Source organism: Protopterus annectens, chromosome 14.part0, assembly GCF_019279795.1.
Source record: "Protopterus annectens isolate FY-2018-M chromosome 14.part0, PAN1.0, whole genome shotgun sequence".
Lineage (NCBI taxonomy): Eukaryota > Metazoa > Chordata > Ceratodontiformes > Protopteridae > Protopterus > Protopterus annectens.
Window position 1 is genome coordinate 371,380,413 of NC_056748.1, and position 21,758 is coordinate 371,402,170.

A 21,758-nucleotide genomic window follows, 5' to 3' on the forward strand; every position below is an offset into this window, starting at 1 on the left:
TGGTGTGGATGATTTATGAGTTGGAGTAAAGAGTAGTAGTTTTGTTTTTTTGGGATTAAGGAGGAGGCAATGTTGCATAAACCATTTTTCAACATTTTGGAAAACAGTTTGGGTGAGGGACTGGAGGGAGGCTACGTTCTTAGCAGTACAGATTAAGGTCGAGTCATCTGCATATTGAATGCAGGTGGCTTGTGATATGTTCAAGTATAGGTCATTAATAAATAAGGAAAAAAGAAGGGGACCTAAGACTGAGCCTTGCGGGACTCCAATATTTATTGGGAGTAATGAAGACAGATTGTTATCCCAAAGCACAGCTTGCTGCCTGTTTTGAAGATAACACCTAAACCATTGTAATGCTTGTGGATCAAGAGAATGGTAATTTAGTTTGTCAAGAAGTAAGTTATGGTTAACCATATCAAAGGCTTTTGACAGGTCTATAAATAGTGCAGAGGAAAAGGAGTTATTGTTACGATTTTTATTTATAGAGTCAGTGAAGGATAGAAGGGCAGTTGTTGTGCTGTGGAATGGTCTGAAGCCATGTTGGCAGTTTGCCAGTAGATTATTTTGTAGAAGGTGGTTAAGTAGTTGTTTGTGAATACATTTTTCCATTATCTTAGCTAATGGGGAGAGTAAGGCAATAGGGCGAAAGTTAGAAAGCTCAATAGAAGATCCACCTTTATGTAGAGGGTTTATGTGAGATACTTTCCATATGGTAGGGATTTTGCCTTCAGAGATAGTCCTGTTAATAAGTATAGATATGGGGTAGTCTATAGCTTTTGCAGCAATTTGTAGGTATTCAGATGGGAGTCGGCAGATGGGGTGCAAGGTTTCAGTTTCTTAAGTAGCTTATGAATAAGAGATGTAGGAACAGGTTGTATATGAAAGGTATGAGATAAAGTTTTGGAGGTATTTGGTGGGGAAGCAGTAGATGGAGGTAAAGAATTGGCTAGGGTTTGAATGGCTTCTGTAAAATATTTATTAAAGGCATCAGGGATCTGGTTGGAATTATTGTGGTTGAAGCCTAATGGGGCAGGAGTAGTCGAATGTCCTGGTTGAAGAAGTTTGTTTATCCCTGACCAGAATTTTTGTGGAGTTTGTTGACTGGTTTGTTGGAGGTGAAGATAAAAGTCTTTTTTGTCTCTAAGAGTATCTTTCTTGGTGGCATTTCTTAACCGTTTAAAGAGGAGGTGATCAGATGGACATTTGGTAGCTCTCCATTTAGCCCATATTTTGTTTCTAAGGATCATTTTTTGCTTAGTTTGTTTTGTTAGCCATGGGGCAGATTTGGTTCTTATCCTAGTAGAGCGATACGGTGCGTGATAGTCTAGGATTTGAAGAAAGTTAGTGTTGAAGTAGGTCACAGCCTCATCAAGTTCAAGATGGGTCAGTGGTGACCAGTCACATGCTTGCAATTCATTTAGGAAACTATCAGGATTAAAGAATTTTTTTGAGCAGACACAAGTAAGGTGAAAGCAGTGAGGGAAAAAAAAAACAATCAGTAAGGTAGTAGGCAAGAACAGGAGGCAGTAAGTGAAAAGGCAGATGTAGTTATACTGAGGATGTGAGGGAATTAAAAGAGTGGGAAACCTGGGAGAGTAAGGGGTAACCTAGGAGTAGTGGAGGTGGAGAAGGAGGGCTAGGTAGAGGGTTTATAGGACTATGGGAGGAGATATAGACAAGGTTTAAAAGGATTAAAGAAGAAGATAGTAAAGGAGAAGAGCACAACAAGCGTAAACGTTTTAAAGTAAGAGGTAGGAAGAGAAACTAAAGTGACTTTAGAGGTGGGTTAATCTGTTGCCCTTTAATTCACTTTTATACCAGGATCCCCTCCCATTATCAGGCATGCCTCCACCTGCCGTTTTTCTTGTTTTGTACTTTCCCTACCCAATCATGTGCTGCAAAATGTGTCTTGTAGCTGATATAATGCAAATCTGCTTTGTTCTGCTGCGACACTTTACTGTTTTCTTTGCAGTACAGCCCCTCCCCTTTCCTGTTCCACAGGTAGCTGCTTGCAGCCTTGTTAGCTGTTGTCAATGGCCCACTGTAGGTTCCTAGGTGTTAATTAGTCATTTGTACTTCAATTTCCCTGCTGCAGCATTTCCTTATTTTTTTCCTATATTCTTCTTGTTTCAGCTCTGGTGTGTGCCGCGCAAACCTGTTAACCGAGTTTAAGCGCATTTTAATCTCCGTTCACATGCATACTCAGTTACCTTGTGTGCTCTCAGCTAAGCAAAGCTATAGCCAGTCCAACACACCCCTTTCCTGCAGCTTTGCTTAGCTACAGGAAAACCAGATTAGCAATGCTCCAATCTGCTTACAGCAAAGGTGACACACCCCTCTCTTCATGTCATTTTTATCTCAAGGGCACACCTCGGTGTTATAACGCTACACTGTGAGGTGCATCCTTAAACCAGCGGGGAATCTGTGATTCACTATTACTCCTCTCATTTGCATGGCATTGCCTATTAATTCCTAGCTACCGCTCAAAACACTGTAACAGCCCCTTAGCAACCCTTGCACCATGGTGTGGTGTAACGTCTGCCATTGACTATTATGGAGAAATCATGATATATGTTACATTGCAATTTTATTCTATATTTTTCTATTTTCCTTGTGATCCAGTTTGCACGCCGCTGCCCTGCGCTTAAACTTCGCGATAGTGCGAAAAATAAGATTAAATGTTCTTTTTATATTTTGTACATTTTTTATGCCAATGGTTATATATTTAGCCATTGGCATATATTAACAATATAATACATGTGTTTGGCCTGCTGTCATGGCTCCGATTTTATGTTTGCAAAAATGTAAACCGTTTTTTACGGTTTACATTTCTGCATGCTTACACTATGCCTGCACATCTTCCTGGATTGCTAAATACCTTAATTTGTATGCTACACTGCTGCAAATGGAGTAATTAGCATACAGGGGCTGGGAGCTGTGCGGGCATAGTGTACGCAGGTAGTGCATGTGGAAACAGCTTGTACCTGGATCACTCGCCGGCCATATTTAGTATTGGAACGCCAACGCTACGCCTGCACCTGGTGCAAGCTTCATGAATCCCGGGGAAAGACTTTAAGAAGTGCACAAAAGAGGACATAGAACTGCACCTGCTCAGAGCAAACACCTTGAGACCATGGCCAAATCATCTACCAGAAATGCATAAAGAGACAAAAGTGTATTACCATTTACAGGTATTAGCATTAGGGTTACGATTAGGGTTTGCCCCTTGCACCACCTTACTCATGTGCACTTACCCTAACCCTGCCCTTAGCCATAAACATTACATTACTAAAACTCCTTTCCCTAATAGTACCTCTACCAAGACAATGCTTAACTTGATGGTTTTGTAACTGGATTTTACAGGTGAAAGGCCATTTTAATGGTACAGAAGTATTCAATATTCTGTGATGCTTTCTTAGTAGAAGTTCAATGTTTTGTACATTCAGCCTTTTTCCCCAATCATTTGAGATTCAGTATTTTGAGTGTTAGATATTTCATGATACAGTTGTGTTTATAACTATTTAAAGTATCTGGGAAGTGTTAAGCTAGCAGGTGCCACAGGTATGAGTATTATCAAGGTATTTAAGAGGACACTTGAAGACATGGAGTACCTGATACCTTAATTTCAGGTAATGATCCCAAGTTTGTAAATTACAAATTCAAAAGGTTTTCAATGGGTTGGAGCTGTCATGTAAGTAAGTATCCACAAAATAATGATTCAAACAATGAAGAATTGGATAAAAAAACACAAGAAATGAAAATGGAGATTACTAGATTACTACTTGTCTTTAGTAGATTACAGTTACATCATGATGAGCTCTGATGACACCAACAGCACGCTCAATGAAACTTGACTGGTGCAAAAAGTTTGTTCAAAAAAATGATCTGACTGTACCCCTGTGTGAGTGTGTGTGTGTGTGTGTGTGTGTGTGTGTGTGTGTGTGTGTGTGTGTGTGTGTGTGTGTGTGGATATAAATACCTTCATACATATACACACATCTGTGTTTGTATGTATATGTGTGTGCGTGTGGATATATATATATGTACGGATATAAATACTTTCATGCATGTATACACATCTGTGGATGTGTGTGTGTGTGTGTGTGTGTGTGTGTGTGTGTGTGTGTGTGTGTGTGTGTGTGTGTGTGTGTGTGTGTGTGTGTGTGTGTTTGGATATAAATACCTTCATACATATACACACATCTGTGTTTGTGTGTATGTATATGTATATGTGTGTGCGTGTGGATATATATATGTACGGATATAAATACTTTCATGCATGTATACACATCTGTGTATGTGTGTGTGCGTGTGTGTGTGTGTGTGTGTGTGTGTGTGTGTGTGTGTGTGTGTGTACAAATACATATTTATGCCTACATATGCTGGGGGTGCTTCCTGTCTCCAATGCCTACAATGCAAGTGAAGCACAGTGGCCACTTTTCCTGTCAGAACACCTCTGTCAGTGTGATTTAATGCAGTTTGTGTGGACAGCAGTGGTACTCAGTACAGTTTTCTCTGAACTCTGTAAGCATTGTCATTCCTGATATGTAGCTCACCTGCTTATGGAACATGAGCAAGCTCTAATTCTGGTCTGTAATATCATATCATCCCTTCAGCAATCATGCACAAATCTCTCTGAACTGGAAGCTAGCATTTTCCTTGCATTTTTTGTCCACTGGCCCAGTGCTGTGCATAATGTATATCTGTGTCCTCTCTCAAGATTGCTAGTTTTCAGTCAGTAAGGGAAATGCATTGGGAGGTTTTCCTTCAGCAAAAGCTTGCTTCCAGGTTTATATACACTATTAACTAGTTTCTAAAATCCGCGGTGGTGGTGCTGCAGTAGCGTTGTCACCTCACAGTAAGACACTGTCCGGTTCAATTCCCAGCTAGAGCATCTTCTGCGTGGAGACATGCGTGAATGGGCGTACCTTTGTTGAAGGTTGTGCATCAGGGCTGGCAACTCGGCACGTAAAAATCATCTGCCAATCATTAGCGGACCGGAGTTCTGCTGTGGTGACCCCTAACCGGGAAAAGCCGAAAGACACAACATTAACTAGTTTCTAATGCTTTGTCTTCCAACTTAAAACACTGTATCTTTGGAGGGTCTAACTTAAAAACTAGAGTGATATTATGCAATTCCATTCTGAAGGGTCATTTCTAACAGAGTTATGGAATAATAGTGAGCTGGAAACTAAGATGACAGTGATGACCCTTTGGCCCCAAACAATGGATAATTTCCAAGGTAAATCAGATATAAAACATTAGATTTCTTATAACATTGGCAAGTTTCTTTATTCTGATTTGAAACTTGCAACACATATGTCTTCCTAACAGCTCATGAATGCAATAACTATCACTTTACAGATGCAAGCAATAATTATTTTTACAACTGTTGAAACATGACTGCTTAGAGTATGAATTCAACCTTCAGGATGACTCTGAAAGAGAAGTGTGCAAAATTCATGAGGTGGGATCCCAAAATCAGCATGCAGTACATTCTGTGAAACTAACAAAAAACTACCACAGTTATGATGCTCCATTTTGGGTACCATTTAATATTCTGATCTATAACTTACCAGGTAAACATGCCTAAAATCACAACATGACCTAAATAACCATCTCATATCTTATGTAAAGTGGTTGCTGCGTTTCTGAAAGAAAATTTCACATTTGTTGTATATAGTTATCTTTGTAGCAGCAGATACACAAATCCCACTGTTTCTACTAATAACATATGATCAAAAGAAAGAGAACACTTCAACGACTATACCATCTGCATACAAACATAAACGGTAATAAATGCTTCTTTTGTGATAAATATTCTGCTTACACAATTTACTCATGGGAAAAGTAAGTGTACTTGCATATTGGACAAAACATTTAATTTTTAGCCAAATATTTTCTAAACATATAGTAATTTGTCCTGAGTTTCTGGTGACTGCTAATTTTAAGCTCTGTTAAAGCTGGTCACAGCTGAAAAAGTTTTTCAGGGGTTCCTATTGAAATTATGCAGACATCACCACAATTCTTGAAATTGGAAGAATATAAATATGAGTATGGTGAATATATACTAATTTTGTGGTTGTAGTGCTTTGGAGTATCCCCCTGAGCTATAGTGACCTCATACATAGTATATATGAGCAGCTTGGATGGGGGCGTACAACCTTCCATTTTGTGGGTGCAAATCCCCCATGCAAAAATGCTTTCAGGGCTTTGCAATGAGTTTTAACATTTGCTGTATTTTTTTCTATGTGCCATTTGCCAATGTCCCTGCTAAGCATCAAGGCTTCCTGGTGGCTCTTTATTCTATTTGTTACCCCATACCGGATATCCTCAACTTGAGGACGGCAAACATCCAGATGGGCTATCATTCAGGTAGACATGAAAGTGTTTTGTGCCCTAAGTCCACCTCCTGTTGGATGACAAGAGCACAAGCATCACTCCAGAGATACGCTATGGCCACCTCTAAATATGCACGTAAACCCACACATGCCGAGGGCTACCATCACTAGCTTGGGATTGCAAGCACATATCTCCTAGTTCACAGCCATTGGGTATATGCTAGCTTCCACTTAGATAAAAACAATTAGCCAGTCAGGAACTGCCATCTCTCTCCGCCTGGACAGGGGAGTAGGGTATGGTCTCCCCCTCACAATCAGACTCTTTCAGCACTTACATCACTAATGAGGCAGTCTAGGTGACATTTATTTATTCCTCTGTACCACCCAGAGGGGTAACACTTGTTGTATTTCTTCTGTAATCACATTTAGTTTTCTGAAATTGTAGGACTCAGAATCATGGGTCCAGCTCTTCTCATAGGAAGCCAGTTGTCAGTTTTAAACAGCAAAGCCCCTGTTTACTTCTCTGATTATATTCATTATATTCTCTATCTTATACACTACTATCATTTACACTATCACTGCTGCAAAACCCAGAACTTCAATTTTAAATTAAATTTAAATATGAATGGGAACTGCCTCCACCACACTGATTCAAATGTTTTTGTGTAAAATGATTTACAAGGCACAGCGTGTGAGTTTACTCACCATAAAAGAAAATATTTGAACAACAGAGTCTTTGCTACAGGAATTTATAATAAGACTAGGCATTAGCTAAAGGCAGGCATCAGTCTCACCAGCTTGGTATCTTTCAGCAGTAGGATATCCATGGTAGAGCATCCATGCAGTCTCGAGCAGTGGCTATTGAAGGGCACCCTACAATAAAAGTGCATCACAGTCCCTACTTTTTTTTTCTTTTTGGTAACCAGATAGTTCAGTGAAAATGTTCTTAAATCCTAAACCAGCCTAAATGTATACGAAGTCCTACAGTACTTCTCTGACGACTGTAATAAGGAAGGTATGAAGCAACATAGTGTGGGCTAATGCTTGTAATGTAATGAAACACCTTAGTGACTCAGAATATCTATAAGCAACACAGAAGTATCAATATACAAACTTCACCAGATTTGTATGCAGTACTAGGGAGAGAGAGAAAGATTGCCAGACAATCTTATTATGTGAATATCCACTGTTAAGGTCAGTGCACTCACACAATTGTACTAGGTTCTTAAATAGGATCATTGCTACACAAATTCATAATATGATGGAAGATTGCCAAGTGATGTGCCCCTAATCTCCTAGGAACTGGTTGATGGTCGACACCTTGTAGTGCAAGATGGGTAAAACATATCTTGCTTCACCTCTAAATTTAACATCAAGTGTGTAATTTTACAAAATGTGTGGGTGGGTGTCTGTGCATGCATCCTTACAAATACTTTAATTTTACAGAATGTGTGGATGGATTTCTGGGCAGCGTTCTCACAGATACTTTGGAGAAACACATTTCTGAAGAAAGATTTAGTGCTAGATATTGATTTGATAGAATAAGTCCTTATATTACCAAAAGTTTTATATTTATCATGACAGAAAGTAATACAGTTAACTAATCATTTGGAGGGAAAGAGCTTGTTTAGTGAATGGATAATCCATGTTTTATTTCATAAAACATAGAACAGTCTTGTCAAAGAGAAGTATCAGACAGTATACACTTCAATAATGTGCAAAATTCTTTCCCTTCTGTTCTGTTTAGGAAGTAAGATTGTCAACTACCTACGTTGGTTCAAAAAGTCTGGGATGCCTGTGATGAGACCACATTAAGAACAAAGAAGGGATTTGTCCTATTGGAAAACAGGCTTCTTTACACACCAAAGCCTACAGTTTAGAAATCCTACTGGTTGAGTTCACAATTACCAAAAAGGGTATTTCGCAAAGAGGAATAGCCCCAAACTAGCTTTATATAAAGTAATAACATACTGCATGAGGTGATGGACTACACCTAATACTGGATCTATACTTTGATCTTTACTACAAAATGAAAATCCAATCCATTTTAGCTTCGTATGGTTTTCTGTTGCTGGACCTTTTAATTGTTTTATAGAATCCTGATGGCTCATGTGAAACAAAGATGGTTGTCTTTTATCAATACGCAGTCCTCTATGATACTACACTGAGAGATCTGAGGTCTGGATACAGAACTTTGTTGTTTAGTAGTCTGTTGTGAAAAGAAAGGATTCCTACCTCTACAACCAACAGACAGGTTTTAAAAAGGTGAATCACTGTTGTCTTAGCTAGTAATGAGCTAGGAGAAGGACAAAAGCTTCTTATCTTACTTTTAGCAGCAGCTAGGATCATATATGCTGGGGATGGAGGGAATACATATTTCAGGCCAGAACTCCAGATAATGGGAATGGTGTCTACCACCTATGTGTGAATGTGGGGAGTCTAGTAAAGAACAGAGGAAGCCAATGATTCCGATGAGATGCCAGGAATTCTGCTGTTGTGTCGTCCCATTTTCTTTCTGTTATCATGAGTAAGTTCCACCTGCTTTAGTTTTTTCTCACAGGAAGTTACAATTTATGTACTCTTGAGTGTCTGCTGCTGTGTTTCACTGACTTAGACTGGAATGACAAGTCCATCTGAACTGTTTGTTCACAGGTAACCATGAACAGACCGCAAAGAGGATAAGAAAATGTCTCTTTGTTGATGCAACATGCTGTACTAGTGTTGTTTTTGACAGTGTGTAGGGCACCTAATCTTAGGGCTGTGAATGGAAAAGTCAGGCAGAAAGCTAGCATCTGTTTGAGGTTTATGTGTGTATACCTTTGGGATAGAGACCAGAAGTCTTGCAGTTTCTTATTCTGGAGAGGTTTTTCTTATGTATACTCTGGCAGGTCTGTCATATGCTTTAGGTTTAGAAATGGAAAAAAAGGAAGTTTTGGCTGGTGCCAGACTGGTTATGCTACCACTGGAATTCTTTCACAACAGTTGGCGTTAATGGCAGGACATAATCTAGGAGCTGGGTAGTCTGACTCAATAAGTTTCTGAGGTGCCAATGTCTCTTCATCATGTATAGTCTTGTGTTGAGGACCATGAAGGACAGAGGATGACCATAATCCTGAAGCTTTTGAAATGTCCCTGCTGTCTGTGTCTTCTGTGTTGAAATATGTAAAAAGATAATAATTAGCTGTATCCAATTCTGTGATAAGGGTATTATGGAAATTTTGGTATCCAGGACTGCCGCCTAGAAATCTCTTTGTATGTCAAGGAGGCAGGTCTGATTTTAAGATGTTGACAGAAATATCATGACTTTGGAAGCAACCACTGCTCAATCTATCTAAATATAAGATTTAAGTTCTGAAGGGAGATGGCTTGAATCAGTCATCCCAGTCTTCCAGATAAGGATATAAGTGAACTCCATTAGTTCTAATATGAGCAAACCTAGAAAAAACCTTGCCACAGAAGAAAGGCCCAGTGGCAAGGAAGTGAATTAGCAATGAGAAACTCCACAACAGGGAATCTGGCAAATCTGAATAGTGTGTATAGAAATGTGCAGGTAAGCATCCTTCAGATCCATGTTTACCATAAATGTATCCTGTATCAATTATGGAAGAAACACATGTACTGTTAACATCTAAAACATCTTTGTTCAGATTAACTAGTTTGAGGTGATAAAATCTATAACAGGTTTCATCTGGCTATACTTCATTAGTACTATGGAAAATTTTAACTAAGAATCAAATTTACCTTTCTTATTAAAGGTACTGCTTTTGTTGATAGTTGTCCAGTAGCAAACATTGCAGAAGTATTTTGGGAGGTGGATCTGTGGCATAGAAAGTTAAATCCCTGACTATAATCAGATGACCTGAGTTTGAAGAGCAGGTGAGGTACTGGAGAAGCCAGGTAGGGGAGGGTGGGAGTGGGTGATTGATGCTGGCTTGCCCATCCCTGGAGGGGCAGCCTGATTGTTGAGTTACTGATGCCTAGAATGTGCTGCACCCAGTACTTATCACCAGATCTTATCACCAGATATTAGGGTTCAACCAAACACCCTAATAATGGGCGATTTCAACTACCCCACCATTAACTGGGAAAACTACTCATGTACCAACTCCTTCGCTCAACGCTTTCTGGAATTCATAAACTACAATGCCCTGGATCAACTTATCCACACCCCCACCAGGGGCAACAATATCCTAGATCTAGTCATTACCAATATGAGTGACCAGTGTTCCACACCTGAAGTCAACGCCTCATTGGTCCAATCCGACCATAAGCTAATTACCCTAGATATCCACATCCTACCTCCACCCCCCATTAAGGAAACCATGGTAAAACATTTCTCCAAAGCCAACTTCATGCTTCTTAAGACAGAAGTGGTGAACTTCATGACACCCATGCAGATGGACAGTACAGATACGACTACTGAATCCTACACAATTGCACTTTATAAGCACTTACATGAGTGCATGGATCATGCTATCCCAAACAGAACCAAGATGATATCCTCCAAAAAAGGAAGCCAATCTGGTGGTCCCCTGCCATAAACAAACTGTACAACAGAAGGAAGAAACTCTTGCAAAAGAGAGTAAAATGCCATGAGTGGAGGAGCTCCCTGGTCAGCCTCAGTAAGAAGCTGCAATCCCTGATAAAATCCTCCATAGTTAGTTACGAAAACAAAATCGCCACTGATTCTAAAGACAACCACAAAGCATTCTATAGCTATGTCAAGAATCTCAATGGCAACACTCAGATCTGCTCTGAGTTACAGCACAATGGCACTAAATATACAGACACAACTGATATTGCCAACATCCTGGCAGATAGGTTCAGTGCTAACTTTACCCCCCTCTCACCCCCTAAAGAGCCCATCTCTATACCGGAAGAATGCAAAGTTCCTGTAATCATGGCTGCATAGGAAAAACCACACTCTCCAAAGCCAAGAACACAGCATCCATGGGACCAGACAACATCCCAGGCTGCGTTCTACATGAACTACAGAATGAACTGGCACCCCACGTAAGTACCATGTTCAATCATAGCCTCACCTCAGGCTTTGTGCCTGCTGAATGGCGCACAGCAACGGTTATCCCACTCCACAAGGGGGGAGCCACCACGGACCCCGGGAACTACCGCCCCATTAGCCTGACGAGCCTGGTCTGCAAGGCCATGGAACGTATCATTTTGGAACTTATAAACAAAGACATTGGTAATCTCCAAACTCTAGATCCCACCTAGTTCCGGTTTGTAAAAGGCAGATCATGTCTCCTAAACCTGATAGACTTCTTTGAAGCAGTCACCAAAGCCGTAGACAAGGGTAAGGTGGTTCACACAGCCTATCTAGATCTTGCCAAGGCTTTCAACACCATCTCCCACTCTGGAATTATAGATAAAGTCACTAAACTAGATATAAATCCCTATGTCACAAGATGGGTTGCCAACTGGCTCACTGACAGAACCCACACTGTGAAAGTAGCAGACTCCAAATCCGACTTCAGACCAGTGACAAGTGGGGTACCACAGGGTTCAGTCTTGGGTCCTCTGCTGTTTGGTATCTACTTCTGTGAAGTACAGGCTAACACAGAAGGTCTTTGGCTAATGAAGTTCGCAGATGACTGCAAACTAGGAGTCATAATCGAAACTCCTAACGATGTGGACATCCTACAAAAGGGCCTCACTGAGACAAATGCCTGGTGTCAAAGCCATGGCCTCAAGCTCAATGCCAAAAAGTGCATTGTCATCCCCTTTGGTAAAAACTCTGTACCCATGAACTACAACATAGGTGGTAGTATACTTAACACCGAAAGTGTGATAAGAGACCTTGGGACACAGGTGGACAGTAGTCTCTCCTTTGATAATCACATCGCCACAGTAGTCAGGAAATCCTTCTACATGGCGCACCTCATCACAAAAGGTTTCTCATCCAGAAAAAAAGAGGTAATTGTTCCCCTCTACTCATCACTCATTAGACCCATTATAGAGTACAACGCCCCTTTTGGTATGTACCTCACAAGACATCTACAACAACTGGAAAGGCCACAGAAATACCTCACAAAGAGGATTATCGGCCTCAGACAGATGCCCTATGCAGACCGTCTCAAAAAACTCCAGCTTTACTCCATCACATATCGCCTACTCAGAGGTGATCTCTGCCTAACATACAAAGCTATGTCAAACCCAGAGCTGTTGGACATGCTCCACTTAAAGAAATCCCAATCCCTCCGAGCTACACGCTCTAGGGACCTAAACCTTGTTACCACAATAAACAGAACATGCCGGAGGGATAGATTCCAGTTCCAGAGACTTCCCATACTCTGGAATAAACTACCTATCTATATCAAACAAAGCTCCTCATTAGCACTCTTCAGGAAGAATCTTGATGATTGGATGGGAAATAGGAAATTCACCCTGGGGATCACCTCTGTGGCTCTGCTCGACAGTGGCACAGGAAAATAATTTTCTTGGGTGGCAAAAGCCAGGGTACCTTTTTGGCTGGGCTTGTATAGGCCCCAGGGCCGATAGCCTAGTACCTACCTATGAACCTATGAACCTATGATCAGGGACATGCACTTGGTACAGCCAAGCAAGTGATAGTTGTCCTCATTGTACATTTATGCTCAATTATGGGCATCTAGAAGGCACTGTTGAACAGGATTTGTGTTAGAATGTATGTTCTCAGGGATATGCAGTCTGAACTCAAATGTATGTCATTATTTACAAATTTTAGTCCTCAGTAATTTGCCAGACAATCACAAATTTTGAGGAAAAGACTAAAAATATGAGGCAAAATCTGGATATTCTGAAAAAATCTGGACATTTGAGAGGTATGATGGAGATTCATAAAATTCTGTGGTGTATCCTGTTTAGTCTATCCGCCTCACCCATTTCTTGGGCACACTTTTAAAGTAATAAGTTGTAAAATAGGTATGTCACCTTCCTTCATGTGTTTGAGCATAGACAAAATGGAATACATGAATGGAAGCACAATCAACGGTTCCTACCAAAAGATATGTCCTGCTGAGTAGGTCTCTGCTTTTGTTGTGGGGATTTAGCCTTAAATGGCTATTCTTTCCTTTGGTACTGCGTTTTTGTCTATACTGTTGGCCAACATTCATTTGTAAAATTCCATGATAATTTTAGAATGAGCAAATGAAACATTTGTTTCCATTTTCATAGTTTTAGCTATTGCCCCAATTCAATGATCTAAAGAAACAGCCAATACCTATTACTTAACATAAACAGAAAAGATTGTCTGCTGAACAATGCATGTCACTTTAGGTCAATATGAAAAGTAGCAGTCCTAATTTTAATAACTGCATCACCATAGCCTCATTCCTATGTTCTGTGTACCAACCTCATCAAGTTATAGAACCAATTTAGAGAGTGTCTTCTTTAAAGAAATATCAGCAATGCCTTGAGTTAAGCCATGCATTTCTTTTGAAATTCTGCCACTAATGCACCATATGAGTCTAGTAGTTTATAGCTCCAATTTTTGGGTACCAGAAGTATAAACCATCTTAGCAAACTTGTATAAGGTTCTATTCTCTCTCTCTCCCCTTTGTAATTTGGTAATGTTATGTCAATAAAAGCAAGATAAGGCACTGGATTTTTACGGAAACATTTGTTGATCCTGAGGTCTATAAAATGCACCAGTTTCTTTGTTTTTTTGAAGCTGGTGGCTGTGAATAATGCTGTAGGGACAGAGAAGCATGCACATCTTCAAAAGAAGAATGATGGAAGGAAATGCAAGTGGCGTTAGACACTGCAAGCTTCAGTTGCTTGGAAAAGCTTATTTTAGAGCAAGACATTTTCCAAGGATCCCACTTAAAATTTGTATTCATTAAATTTAGGACCTCATCATATGAGACGTCTTCTGCCAGGTAACCAGAATACATGGATTCTTCTTTCCTGAAATCAGTATTCAATGCAGGGAGGGAGGTAATCTGATATTAATTTGATCAGAATAGGATAGGAATTTTCAGCTTCTTATAAGCTGGATAAAAGTGTAGGAGGATTTTTTTATTTACCATTTTTTATAAAAAAAAAAAACCCAGAAGCAGAATATGTTGAAGTCTGAGTAGCCCTTTGAAAGAGGGTAGAACAGTTCTGGGCAAATTCAGAATTATCAATACATATAACAGGAGTAAAAGTCAGAAGTCTGATCTCAGAACATCTGAGGGTTGATATAGGGCATCCTTTCTATGTTTAATAATTGACACAGTGATAGAAATTTCCTAGACATCCCCACCACAGCAGGGAGCTGCAGAAATAAAGGAAGCCTCAAAAGCAAAGGAAGAAATAACTACATTTTCAGATTTTACACCAGGTACTTAGGGAACCAATCTGAAATAGAAGATTTTCTTAACGGAATATGAATAGTTCCAGCATTAAGTACCATTTTTACTTCAATTTTAGGCAATGGGGTAGTCTCTCTCAGAAATGCTTTCCCTCCTAAAACCCCGGTTGAAGCAGTGAGATTATAGACAGAGCAGAGAAGCTCTAGGTAACATCATCCCTGGGAACAGATGAATGAACTCAACACCAGCAGTCAGAGGAAGAGCAGTTTTGCAATGCAGTAGAAGAGGTCAGACTTCTCAGTCTTCAACATGTGCCTCAATATCACTTCTGATATTGGTTTTACCACTTGTATGTATGTTTGTATGTATTCTGAAAAGCTTCCAGATGTTTTCTAATTTCTTTCAAAGGCTTTTCTTCTTCCAAATGTTTAGACTTTGAAACAGATTCCTGACTAACATACAGAAACCCAGCAGAAGACACAAAATTTAAAGTAATTACCTTCTTATGATCTAAATGGCCAAACATTATTAGTAATCCTGGCTACCATTTTCATATTAAATTTAGCACAATGTCCACAATGATCAATTGGGATTTTTCCCTTAAAAACAAATGACAACAAGGTTGAAAATCTTCTGAAGAAATCTGAAGGCTGCAAGAGTATTTTTGGTATTTTTTTCTTAATGCATCTCAACAGAAATACAAAACCATAAAATATTATTCTCTTAGTGATAAAGGGATAAAACAGAAAATTTGTGTGTAGGACTCAGAGATTGAGGCCTGTGAATACTGGTGAGCTAGTGAAGTACAAGAAACTTGAGTATTCACTTCCATGTAAAAAATATATATATGAGGGTGCACAGTGCACCAGGGTCTATGCAATGGCCATGGCTTGAGACTACATCTATTCAGCTCTGCTGTCTGACTGCTGAAAAAAGATCAAGCTAGGGAGTTGATATTAACCTCTGGCCAATATCTATTTATATTAATAAATCCAGCAGCAACAATCCGTATGATAGACTTCTGGCTTTTTTAACCCCTAAGAACATCTAATACACCATCTACCACTGGCTCATGCAAGGAGGGTACCTCCCTACTAAAAATACTTTGTCAGGCACATACACCGTCTTGCTTGAATCAGTTTTTGAACCATCTGATTCTTTCCAGCCTGGAATCTTACTCATGCATTCATTCACTTATCAGTTCATCCATTCATATTTGTTGACAGAGGTAGAACACTGATCCCAATGGACCATTTTCAGGCTCTCCCGGAAGAGTATAAAATGCAGAAGATAACAAAAGATGACACTTTCAAAGGCATACATGCATAGTGATTAACAGTGAAACGTTTTACAAGCAAACAATCAGCACAATAAGTAAAATATAACTAAAAAATATTAGCATTTAAACCATAAGAAAAGTTACATAACTGAATCAAAATTCAGCACACAGCAGCTATTCACAATATGATAACATGAGATGTACCAAGGGAGGGAAAATGAAAGGGAGAGTGTAAGGAAGCGTGGAAGAAAGGTAAGAAAGGTGAGAAAGGAGGGGGGAGGGAGAAACTTCACTGGTAGGTGAACAGAGTGCACTATGAAGAAAATGGGAGGCTAGAGGGAGGGGAATGGATTGAAGTTATGTTATCTGTTGTTAAGCACTTACACCAGGCTTCATGATTCAGATATGTTTTTAAGCTGGCTATGAAAGCCCTAGTAGGATGATAGTGATCACATCGTTAGTGGGAGAGACACCCAAATACTTAGGACTACAGCAGCAGAAACTTAGGTTAGCGCTATGAAATTTTTTCCTATGGCTATGTAAGGAAGGGATTTTGTGGGATTGTGATCTTAGGTTACAGGTAGTACATTTTTAGTTAATCAACTGACAAAAAAAGGGAAAGTCTGTCTGATTAAGAACTTATAGGTTAGGAAGGCTAGAACATGATACACCTTTGTTTACTTGGAAGTCATTTTGCCTTTTGAAGAACATTAGAGTATTGCAGTAATGGTCTCTTCTGGGGCCAGGGAGATGCAATAACACATTGTCAGCTATAGTTTTTTTTTTGGGGGGGGGTCAGGGTTTCCTAGGAAGCACTGGCAATGATTGTGAGGTGACATTCTAGCTGTGCTATTAGAATCCCTTTGCCTATTGCTGCTATGGAGTGGGGGGAGTAGGAGATCTTTTTGGACCAGTAAAGTAGGGAACTGACATTTGCTTTCATGGTAAAGATAAGATGTTGAAAGTTTAAGCCCGATACCAAGGTATTCAATGTGAGTGGTTGTTTCTAGTGGCACTTAATTGCTGAAATGAATGGCCCAATCACTAGGGATGATAGAAAGTTTTTGTTTGGTATTGAAGATCATAGTTTTGTCTTCTTAGTATTGAGTATAATTTTATTTTGAGTAGCCAGTTAAAATGGAGGGAAATGTCTTCTTCAAGTTCTGTTTTTATGGCAGAGGGGAAGCCTTATCTCTGTAAATGCCCATTGTCATCTATCCATGGCTAGGTGATTAACAGAGAGAGAGAGAGAGAAGTAGCGGGGGGGGGGGGGTAACATGGAGCTTGAAGATAGTCCTTTGATTAGAGGTGAAAAATGAGAATTTCAGAACCACAGAGAAGAGTTGTGACTGATTACAGCTAAAAAAGGGAGCTTACTAGAAGCTGATGGTACACCAAGACAGTGCTTTTTCTAGGTTGATGAACACAGTATTTGTTAAAGGGCCGTTGTCCTTGTTTATGTGGATATCATCAGTGAGGGGATATAGGGCTTTCTTGGTGTTACAGTCTGTCCAGAAACCATGCTAATGTGAAGAAAAATGCTGTATTTCTGGGTATATTCTGTAAGTTAGGTGAAAACTATTTTTTTCAAAGAAGAAAAGATGCCTTAAAGTATGGAAAACAGAGAAAATATATGTGTGTGTATATATATATATATATATATATATATATATATATATATATATATACACATACATACCTCACAGTAAGACGCTGTCTGGTTCGATTCTCAGCTAGAGCGTCTTTTGCGTGGAGACGTGTGAATGGGCATACCTTCGTTGAAGGTTGTGCGTCAGGGCTGGTAACTCGGCACGTAAAAATCAACTACCAATCATTAGCGGACCGGATGTCCGCTGTGGCGACCCCTAACCGGGAAAAGCCGAAAGACACAAACAAACAAACAATACACATACATACATACACACACACACACACACACATACTATATATATATATATATATATATATATATATATATATATATATATATATATATATTTATATATATATATATATATATTTATTTATATATATATATATATATATATATATGGCTTTAGGACTGTTGAACGAAAGTTCAACAGTCCGAATGCACTATCACCAAACACACTTTAGCAAAAGTACTTTTCACAGAAAAAGTGCTTTCGCTAAAGTGTGTTAAAAAAAAAAAAAAATAAGAAAAAAGAGTAAATTAACATTTATGCAAGGAAGGCAAGCACCCCTGCACCCCCCATGTGGGGGACTGTCCCCCCGCACCCCCCTACTTTAATATTCTCACTCCGAGATCGCACTACAGTGAGGAGAAGGGAAATTTTCCCTTATCTGCACCATAGTATGGTCTCCGCAACAGTCATTTCCACACAACTCCCTTTAGCTGCAGGCATACTTCTGTGAAAGTGCTTCTTCGGTGAAAAGCACTTTCGCGTAAGTATGCCCGGCCATTTTTTTTGTTTTGGTAAAAAATTCCTTCGGGGATCAGTACGGATCCTATATGTATATACATATATATATATATATATATATATATATATATATATATATATATATATATATATATATATATATATATATACACACACACACACACACACACACACACACACACACACACACACACACACACACACACCTGTGTGTGTGTGCGTGTGTGTGTGTGTCTCTGTCTCTCTTTTTGTAAGTTTTTGCTTGTTTTGGTTAAAAAATATAATGCAGTAATGCATTGTTTTAGCAAATCTTAACCATTTCTTTAATATAATAAGCATATAGCAATTAATTGTGAGCCATCAGACATTTTAAATAATGAAACATTAACATTCTTTGCATTGTTTTAAGATAAATACAATAATCTTGTGAAACAATTATTGCACTGACATTACTTTGTAACATGTGTTTATTGAGGTGATATTATTTATTTGTATTTGTTGACTGGGGTAGTGCACTGATTCACGTGGATGTTTTTAATATCAGCCCAGGAGCACTGTCTGCTGAGGAAACTTGCTCAGAGATGCAGAGCAGACAAACAGAGACTGAGAAAATAGAATCCTGGAGTATAGAAAGCCACTTGTGAATAGTTCATAGTCTTAGTTCTCTGCAAGATCTTCCAGACACACAGATTGCATTACTAGACATTACTTTCCTCTCTTTTTAATTCTGTCTAGAAAAAGAGGAAGAAATAGTGTTTTAAGTAATTCTGTTATAGTTGTATTTATTTATTTACAATGCTATTTGTTGCCTCAGAGCCACATTTGAGGGCATATATGAGCCCGATTCATGATGGTCTTGCCATATAGGTCAAATTACCATATAGGATATGTATCTGCCATTTTATAGCTTTAAAGTATTGGATGCTGTCACTCCATGTGATAACTTATTTAATTGCTTTGCCATTCTTATTCAGAAAATGTTGTTTTTTATACTTTTACAGGCTTTAAGCTACTATTGCATGTTCCCATATTATGATTACTAAATTTTATTCCAAGTGACATTTCCAGTACCTCATCTTTTAGGGATTTATAGGCTCAGATTAAATAACCTCTTAGCAAGAGATGAGATACTGAGAGTAAATGAATTCTAACTAATCTTTGATTGTAGATTAATAATCTCATAAATAAAGTTTGCTTGCAGTGGTAGTTTGTGACCTCAGAGCTGGGGCAATCAGGCTGCAGGAAGCAACTGAATGGTTACATCTAATTGGAATGGGGTAGGGCTGTATTATGATGGGCCAATGCCATTACCTGTGATCAACAACAGATAGGGTCAGTCACTTTCATCCACTGACTGCCTCAGCACCCAGTCGTTATAGCACTTTATGTGGTACATAAAGCTCATATGTTTGACTGAAATTAACAAGACCAGCCTTAGATGAAATGGAGCCATAGATAAAAGACTCCACAGACCCCCCTTGTAGACTAGTCCCTCCCATACTTCCCCAGTGACTCTTCTCTGCTTCTTCTACAAGATGGCCCCACACAGTCCAGACAGATTACTTCTTTCTTGTTTCTTCTCATTTTATCTAACTTTTTAGCTTTTTCATCCATACTTTTAACACATCCAAACTGGCCAAGACTCCACTATAATACGTGTAGAGGAAGTAACCAAATTAAACCAGGAGCATGAGGGCTGCTAGGTCCCAAAAAATCATAAGATTTTACCTTTTGATTAAATGATGGCCTGAAAAAAATCATGAGTAAGGAAAAGAAATTCAGTCTAATATTTTTTTCTTTAAAGGAAAACTAAGTTGTGCCTAAAGTTTAATGTTCAAAGATAACAAAATATTATCTCTCAATAAACTGAAATGGCAAAAGCTTGCATTTATTATAAGCACTTGAGTCACAGGCACTTAAAGACTACAGAATCAAAACCAGGGACTTAAGCATCTTTTTTTTTTAAACAAGAAACATCTCTGTTGAATTATTACTTAGGACATAGACAATCACATATTTATCTAAATGAAAACAAACCATACTGACTTATTTTCAGTTGCAAACATTATACATCATATAAAATCTTCCATACAGTCATTGTCGATCAAACATTATATAGATCATTCATTTCCTGCCTTCCCTTAAATCTCATTCCTCCTCCAAAATGTTATTCTGCATGTATTGTTCCCACAGGTCAAATTGTTTTCTCTGTAATTTGTTCCTACCCTTTTTTAAAGACTCCACTTCCAGTTCTTTTATCTCTGTAACTATATTTACTACTTCTAGTATGGTGGCATTAGACTTGGATTTTTTCCATTTTCTAGTAATTGCTTTTTTGGCAGCCACCAGAATTAAACTCAGCAAAGCCTTACTATGTCTAGGCAATTTTGATTCTGTACCACGGCTCAAAAAATCAGTTCCTTAGTTATACCAATTTGCTGGGTCTATGTTAAATCATCGAACGCTTAAAAAAGCGAACAATGATTTATCGAACCCATGTAAGCAAAAGCTTACAATCTTGAACACTTAGAACAGTGATCCACAAAAAAAAAAAAAAAATTAAAACAGTACATAAAGTGGGGGGGGGGCTTTGCCCCCCCCTGTACTTAAATATACCAAGTCTGAGACCGCACTACAGTTATGAAAATGGCAAAGTAATGGAAGCGGATTTCTTTCCCAGAGAAATAATTCACTTATATGCTGTTTCGCTATTTTGCCTTTTCGTGCTTTCAAGTACAATCAAGATGCATTCGAAAGAATGCGTCTTTGATCATTTAATAGGAACCCCAATTTGCTCACCCAGTATTTCTGACAGAGTAGTTTGCATGGAATTTTTAAAGTCTGCCAACTCATTACACTACCAAAAAATATGTTACCAATTCCCTCTTACACATCACATCTCCAACATTTGCAATGTACCCGAGGAAAAATTCTTTGGAGTCAAGTTGGGCCATAAAAATACCTGTGCAAAAATCCTAAATCTTGTAGACTTTGTTGCATATTTGGGAGCCATAAATGTATCCTCTCATTGTTTATCTGTGAAATGTTTATCCAATCTCTCTTCTCAATCATTTATAACCTCCTGTGATTGATTCCTATAGTTATCATGCAATATTTTATTTGCCCTACTAATATCCCTTTTTTAGCGGCAGCTTCTGTTCTAAATTCCACCAAAAACTTTACCAGAGCTAATCTTTCACTTAAGATCCCACTATTCTTTTCTCTTTGCCTATAGTCTGATATCAATACTTGATAGGAAAGGTAATCTCTAGCCTGCAGTCCTAATGTACTCTTAGCCTCTTCCCATTCTATTACGTTTCCGCCTGTAATTATTTGCTCCCAATTCCTTGGTTCCTTTGCCAGTTTTCTCCAATAAATTCCTGCCTCCTCTTGCCTATTCTCTGCATCCCTAATTGCAATCATC